At 38.7% G+C, this 7,860-nt stretch overlaps 1 long non-coding RNA gene across 1 annotated transcript; it reads right to left on the bottom strand.

Annotated features, from left to right (window-relative positions):
- Nucleotides 1-1,289: 1,289 nt before the first annotated feature.
- On the bottom strand, nucleotides 1,290-7,362 carry LOC306991847. Its single transcript, XR_013796172.1, has 3 exons — nucleotides 6,937-7,362; nucleotides 1,820-1,915; nucleotides 1,290-1,745 (listed from the first exon to the last, which is right to left on the bottom strand). It is a non-coding gene; the product is annotated as an uncharacterized lncRNA (long non-coding RNA).
- Nucleotides 7,363-7,860: the final 498 nt, after the last annotated feature.

Genomic DNA, 7,860 nt, shown 5'->3' with positions numbered 1-7,860 from the left:
TGAATGAATGGTAAGGTTGGCAATGTTTTTCATAAACACTATTTTGTTATACTGGATAAAACTCTCTTCACATCCTGCAATCAATAACAGAAGTGGTCTAAATATTAAAAATATGTACATATATCTTCAGTGGAAGTCTCAGGGCCAAAAATTTTTGTCCAATCATTGCATTCGGTCCGAATGAAATAATAGGATGTCCTACCTGCCTGTTAACATATGTATTTGCATACCTTCTCGCGCAGACATCACATGTCATCAGCGCATTCCAAGAGGCTATGAAGAGTTATAGATATACAGTCACTGAGCGCCGAAAAACAAACAGCAGCCCCCTTTTACAGTTCCTCCAGAACCAAAATAACAACCACATGCTGCGCTCATGCCATAACTACCTGATTAAGATGGCAACCCGAGACGGTCTCAAGTCTCATGACGTATCGTCATGTTTAACTTTTACACAAGTTATCACAGTTCCCTGAGGTCTTTATAAGACAGCTGTGACATTTTTGGTCAAATAGTGTTCTGTGCTCATCTGTGCAGCACACGACAGAACAGTTTGCATGCTTTACTTAAACTTCTGCCATTGCGTTAGAAGAACTGGTTACACTGTTGTTGCTTGTGAAAACCAGATGGTGGCGCCGTGGGTGGAAATGTGCAGATTAAGGGGCGGTGATATTATAATAAGATCCCCTTCCTACATCAGAAGGTGAGCAAAATCTTATCTGCTTATTTTTTGACATGCTTGCAGAGAAATGCTTACCAAAACAAAGTTACTGGGTTGAAAAAGTTACTTTTCACTTTTTCTGGATTGGTAGACGCACCGGAGACCCGATTAAACACGGAAAAAGTCTGATTTTCATTATATGTCCCCTTTAATTATATATGTATACATATATGTATATGTTAAAATTATCTGCCTATATGAGACTAACATGTTTTACTTGTTTCAAAATTTGGTCATCGGTCATTTTTTTTCATGGTCATGTCTAAAAATAGGTGCATGACGCCCCTGGTCAAACTCTCAATGTCGTCAGGGTTTTAAATCAAATTTCAAAACTCATTGCCACAGAACATGACTAAACCAATACAAACACTATGAGATTCTCTTGAATGTTTCTCATTGTGAGCAAAGAGCAGCAAGCTGAATTATTTAATGCGGTCAACATGCAAGATCAATCCTACTTCATTGCTAAGCAGCAGATGCCTCTGGCCGTGAAAGAAGAACCAATAATGCGTGTTAAAATATCCTTTTTAATAATATTCACAGCATTATCAACTCCATAGATGGAGGTTTCTAACATCTGGTGTCCGTCTGTCACTTAGTGTAAAAAAGAGGTCCACTGAAAGTGATTGAAAAGCCTTATTTTAAAGCTGTTCAGTTTGCAGATGTAAAATTAGAATAGCATTTTTAAATTGATTAATAAATAAAGGAATTCAATTCTATAACAGACATTATCTCTGAAGATTCATACCTAAAATGTGAATTTTGAAATGGTTGTCTGCTTTAAAATTGACATGACAGGGAAGTTGCGATAGTCTTTTCTTCCCTATTCACTATATTTTCTTCTATCCCAGAGAAACGGCTTCTTGAACAAGAAAAAAAGAAGGACGGGACATGATTTTGTACTTCGGGAATTGATTGGATGGTTGTGGCTTGCTATTGCTGTGGTCTCGTGTGAGTGACAGGTTGTCCCACCATCGTGCCAGTAAACACGTCATCAGAGAAGAGAAGTTGCTGCAAGAGATTCCTGCAATATGCCAATAACTTATTTTTTCATCATAGCAGGTGTGAAGGACATTGACCACATTACCTTGAACTGACCTGACGTTCTGCTATTATTCTCCTGCTGGATAGCTAAAGTTGTGTAGGTCAGGAAAGATCACCTCTCAGCTCTATATCTCTTCATTTCCTCTCCCTCTGTGAAAGGAGCATAGAACAAAAGATAGAAAATTGTTAGAAACATGGAATGAGGAAGTTGTGCTGTATATTCACACGCTGTGTAATTAAATATGGGCAGCATGTGGATGAACGGGGCTGTGCAGAACTTTCATTCATCTGGATGTTCTGTAATGTTGTTTCTGTAATGTTATAATAAGGACATAGAACGCCTATTATTCGCAAAGTTTTACACATCTCCTGCCCTCTGCATGTTCATTTATTGAATATTAGGTTAAGCTACTAATAAGAATGTAGTACTATTTTGGCAACTTTCAACACCTTACAAAGCATTTCACTGAATTTTGCAAAAACAGCACAAAAAAAATATTGGTTCTATGAATGATGGAAGACCACCAGAGACGGTCAGTACATGGTGGAAGAAGTCACGTCTCGTGCATCATATTGAGAATCTCGTATTAATTCAGTCATAAAACAACGTCATGGTCGGTCTCTAAATCACTAAATCCGAGTGACTTACACCATTCATAGAACTATGGTTACACAAGTAACAAGCGTTCCATTTCACTGTTCCAGACTGCCAGAGATGGTCAGTGCATGGTGGAAGATGAATACAGCCAAGTCACGAGGATAAAATCGCTTAAACGTTATCTGGCAGCACATCTGAGCCAATCAAAGGCATAGGCAACATTAAGCCTATAAAACTGTAGTGATGTCCACGTGGCTGCCGCACATATCTCTGATATCTATCAGCCCGAGTCAAATGACACCCAACAGACGCAGGTTATAGTATGATCTGTGAAACGATACGACTCAGCAATGGTGTCAACTACCCAGTGCTTGCTTCGACGAGGGTGCACCTCTTCTGCCGGGCCCAGAACAGACGAATAGCTGGTCCGTGGTACGCCATGAGGCAGTCTGTGGGGGTGTTTTTCTTGAATTCATGTGCCGGAAATAATAGCTGAAAAATGTTTCGACATGTTTGATTTAAACGTAATGGCTCACAGCTGTCAGATAAAAGGTTCGAGATGTAGAACTTGGATCTGACGCTGATATCCGCTCTTGAATCATGAATTAAACCCACAAGCCAGTATGAAACGAAACACAGATAAGTATTTCCTCTGTACCCAGTCATTTATTATGATTTGTATTTCAGAATAAATTTCATACCATTTTTTAATATTAGCCTACACAAAACTGCAATTTCCGCATGAAAATATTCAGATTTTTTGGGTGATCACCACAGATCCCATAAAAAACATAAAGGTGGCCCATGGTTTCATTCTTTTTTTTTCCTAAATCACAGTGAATTGTTCCCAGTTTTGGTTCCGCACATTGGGCTCCTCTGATGTGGGTCTCTCTGTTTCTGCTGTAATTGTGTGTGTGTGTGTGTGTGTGTGTGTGCGTGCGTGCGTGCGTGCGAGCGAGTGAGCGAGTGAGAGAGTGAGAGAGGAGAGAGAGAGAGAGAGAGAGAGAGAGAGAGAGAGAGAGAGAGAGAGAGAGAGAGAGAGAGAGAGAGAGAGAGAGAGAGAGAGAGAGAGAGAGAGAGAGAGAGGCATGTGTTGAGCCCTGTCAATTTACTGAGCATGATGGGACATTCAACAGACGTAGAGCTGGTAGACACACTCTCCAAAAAACATCTAATGATCACAAACTCCAAGTGAGCTTGTTGTGGTAAGAGGTCTCACAGTCTTATGATGTGGCAACAAGACATAAAATATAGAACACACAGATTGGCCCACCTGGTCATTTATCCATGTTGTGTGTGTGTGAGACAACAAAGGCATAAAACACCACACACTTTCACACAGACCACATTTAACATAAAACCCCTATGTAAGCAGTTCTGAATACAATTTCAAATCTACCACATAACTTTAAAAATGCTTCATAATATGTAGATGTATATTTCTGTACGTTTTCCAGTAAAGTTAATAGAATGTTCATTTAGAGATATCTGTTCTTTAATTATGTTTTTCTTATTACAGAAACGCCTAATTGACCGCATTTGCTTACCAAAAAAAATAAAAAATAAAAAATAATTAGTAACCTGTTAAATTACCATTTTCTCACATGTTTTTCTTTGACTGCTGGGAATGCTTGCTGAAACAGGTCTAGAGAACCGATGTTGTTTTTCATTGCGCTGCATCTCACGTTCTGTGGAAAGGGCTCTAAAACCCGGAAAATTATCCCACTCCCACAATACACTCAAGAATGCAAAAAAAAATTACTTTGAGAGAACCTTTGCTATAGCGTATAAGTTCGGAGTACATTCCCTTTTAGCTGGGCGATCATTCATGAATTCATGATTCGATCATTAGCCTACATCCGTCATGTGACAACAAGTAAACAAAAAACGCAGGAAGTAATATCTAATCTTTTGCGTTTCCCATAATTATGGCTTCATCATATGATTTCCTAATTTTAATGATCAAATTGCATGTGAATGTGTATGGGGAGTTTGGAATTTGGAGCTATGAATGAAATTACTTGAATACAGTCATGTGCGTTTCCCGAAAGCAAGTTCCGTCGTTATCAGCATAGTTCAACGATTTGGTGTTTCCTGAAACCATCGTTCCAACGAACGTTCGCAAACAGCAAACTTGGGTGGTTGGAACGACAGTGGTTAGAAGCATAGTTTACATGAGACGTAGACTGAATACATCCTTATATTTAGCTAAATAAGCAAGCTGACATTCAGTAAAACCCGTGTTATTTATTTAGAATAGCCTACATAAATGTCATTTACGTCTTTTAGTTTGTCAAGAGATTTAAAGCACCGTTTTTGAAGCCTGCGCATGTGCGAACGCGCTCTACTACAATGTAAGAACGAGCCAAATATTGAGTCATAAAGCAAAATAACTGAGAAAAATTAGAAATGGTCTTCAGATGCCATGTCTATAACTTATATGACAAAATCTAGCGTTAATTCGATCTCACACAGATTAATTAAAATAAGTTATTAGTCCACCACGTGCGAGACGTCATAAACCAACGTGGTTGAACGATACTTTGCGACATACGGTTTCGGGAAACCGTCGTGACTAGCTAGTTGATTTCTCCAACGATGCATCGTAGCCTACTATGGTAGTTAAGCAGCGAGCTATATAGTTGTATGGGAAACGCACATACAGTATATAAACGGAAACGCACCCCAGATTAGTTCACTTCCTGAGCGAGACTGAATAAAGTCAGTAAAAATGATCCGATCTTCTCATCAGATTACAATTTGAAAAGTCAAGCTTTAATTTTGAAACATAGAGAGAAAATACTTGCATCCAAAAATCACTCCATTAAAGGCACAACAGAACTACACCCTATGAACTACACACTGATAATGGTTTGCAAAATAAACAGCCAATCAGAACTAGGCTAGCTGTGATGTTACAATATTGAGAACACATCATCAGAATTTCATCTGCAGAATATTCAACTTCATGGTATAATTAACATTTTATATGAAATAATTAATTATATATATGTGCTTTTTTTTAAACTACATATTGCAAATAACACTTATCTATAAACCTATATTGTAGGTTTTTGTTTTGTTTTGATCATATATGAAGGAATGAGCCAATTATTATTTTCTGTGATGAATGACGTCACAGATGCTGTCAGTAGAGTTTAACTTGTTCCTTTAAACTATTATTAAGAACTTAAAAAATTGATTTTGTAAACTTATACTCGTCTTTAAACATAAAAAGTGGAGAATAAACTCTAAATAAGCATTTGATCTGTTTGCGTGGTTCTGTGGTCGCTTGTTTGTGGTGGGGGGCTGCAGTTTTTAGTGAGGGGCAGGAAAAGCCGAGAGAGGAAGCCAAAAAGCATTTATGTATTGAGCCAAAATCTGGAGTATAATCTCTTTGGCTCTACTAAAAAGTGTCTGTGGTTGAAACTCTTAATTTTGAGATCATTTTGGGTTGAAAAATAAAAACACCCCAAGGACTGCAAGTTCAGAGGGGTAGTTTAAGTAATCAATCCCATGTTTCATCTCAGTGTACAGTGTGAGAAATTACCACAGCGACCCACAGGTGGTTCCCATTTTAGTGTCTAGATCATCCGTTCAGCTGACTCTCCGGTCCCTTCCACTCCTTTCATTTGCCAATCTCTCCTCTAATGCCATCATGTTTTCAGAGAGATTAAGAGCAGTGATGTGGATTGATGAGTAAATTGATGTCAATGGTATAACAACAAAAAAAAAAACCTTAAGTACACAGCCAAAGGGTAATTTAGGGAAATGTTTAGATCTTTTGTATACATCCAACAGTATTCATACGCATTAATTTTCTTGCATTTTGTTGCATGCTGCTGCCTTAAAGGGGTCATATAATGGCATTATAATATGATTCTTTAGGGTCTAAATGAAAAGTTTGTAATATACTTTAATTAAAAATTCTCATTAGTATTGTAAGAAAACACTCATTTTACCTGGTCAAAAACAGCTCTGTTTTCAGCACGCCATTTAAGTGCATGTGTCTTTAAATGATAATGAGCTTAGCTCACCCCGCCCCTCTGTTCTGTGGGGCATTTTTTGACACAACACACGTGGAGTGTTGCCTTGACAACAGTTGAGGGTATATTTTGGAGGAAGAATGGCAGCGGGAGTCTCTGAGGACACATCTGTGCAATCGTATCAATTTGAACCGGAGTCGGACCCAGAACAAGATGACGACCCCGAAGAAGTTCGACAATTAAGGCTCGAACAGGACGTTTCTGAATGGTTGGTTAACGTAATGTCACTTTGATCTATCTTTGTATGTACTGGCAGGGTAACTTAAGTTAGAGTAGTGAGATACGAACGCTAACTTTATGTGTTTACTGATGTAACTTATACGTTAGTTCATTGACAGATTGGTGTTACAGCTAATGGTCATAAAACACTTTTTTTCGGTAAATGTAGGCTCGTCAGTGATGAATAAAACTTTACACTCACTTCTTCTGGAGGTGCAGCAGGAACACGAATAGTTGGTAACATTACCGATTTTTTTTTCAGGAGCAGCTTCTTAGCAAAACTAGCTTTATAACGTTAACTTACTGACCCTCGTTTATAACTGTACGTACACACCGCCGCCGACTTGAGCTTCCAAAAATACCGGAAGTCATTCATTGTCAATGGAAGCTGGCTTCTCTCAGCTGCAAGGAGATCGATGAACGAGCAGAGCGTCAATCAGAAAGTTGAAAGTAGCTCAACTTTATGGTAATGAGCTATGATGCGGTTCAGCGGCAAGCAGCGGCAAAACGCCAGTAACCAATATAGACGTCCTTCGCGCTGACTGATTCCGGAGAAACATACGATGTAAAGCAGTCTGGTGAGAAATGGTTCGCACAAACATGAAAGCATTGACGTTGATCGTGGGGAATATTCCCTTCGAAAACAAAACTCAGCCACTGCGTCTTCAGCGGTTCGGATTTGGGAACATCAAAATTACTGCTGTGTTCGTTATTACACCCAAGAGCTCCAGCGTATCAACAATGGCGGACTATGATGATGACAGCTCGCTCAGGGCGGGTTTGTGTTGAAACGCTGCTGTCAATTAACAATCGTGGGAGGGGCGTCCGACGTCACACCGTCAGACTGGGGAAAACATAAAAGGAGATTTAAAAAAAAAAAACACTGAATGGATTTTTATCATTATATGATTGTTGTGTACAGGCACTGCCAACACATTTTTCAGTACAATCAACTTGTAAAAGTGCATGTACCATTATATGACCCCTTTAAGTTAAACTACTTTAGGTTACTTTTCCCCACCACATCATCTACACTCAATACACCATAATGACAAAGCCACACACACACAAAAAGATTTGTGACTACTTTGCAAATTTATTTAAAAAATAACTGAAATAATTACATTGCTCAAGTATTCATACCCTTTTCTGGGACACCTGAAATTTAGCTCAGAAGCATTCCAATTTGTTACTAGATATCGAGTGGAGTTACCTATGATTTGGAAAGGCAC

The sequence above is a fragment of the Phoxinus phoxinus genome (genome assembly GCF_949152265.1).
Source record: "Phoxinus phoxinus genome assembly, chromosome: 23".
Lineage (NCBI taxonomy): Eukaryota > Metazoa > Chordata > Actinopteri > Cypriniformes > Leuciscidae > Phoxinus > Phoxinus phoxinus.
The sequence above is the reverse complement of the archived record's forward strand: the minus strand, read 5'-3'. Positions and strand labels throughout refer to the sequence as shown.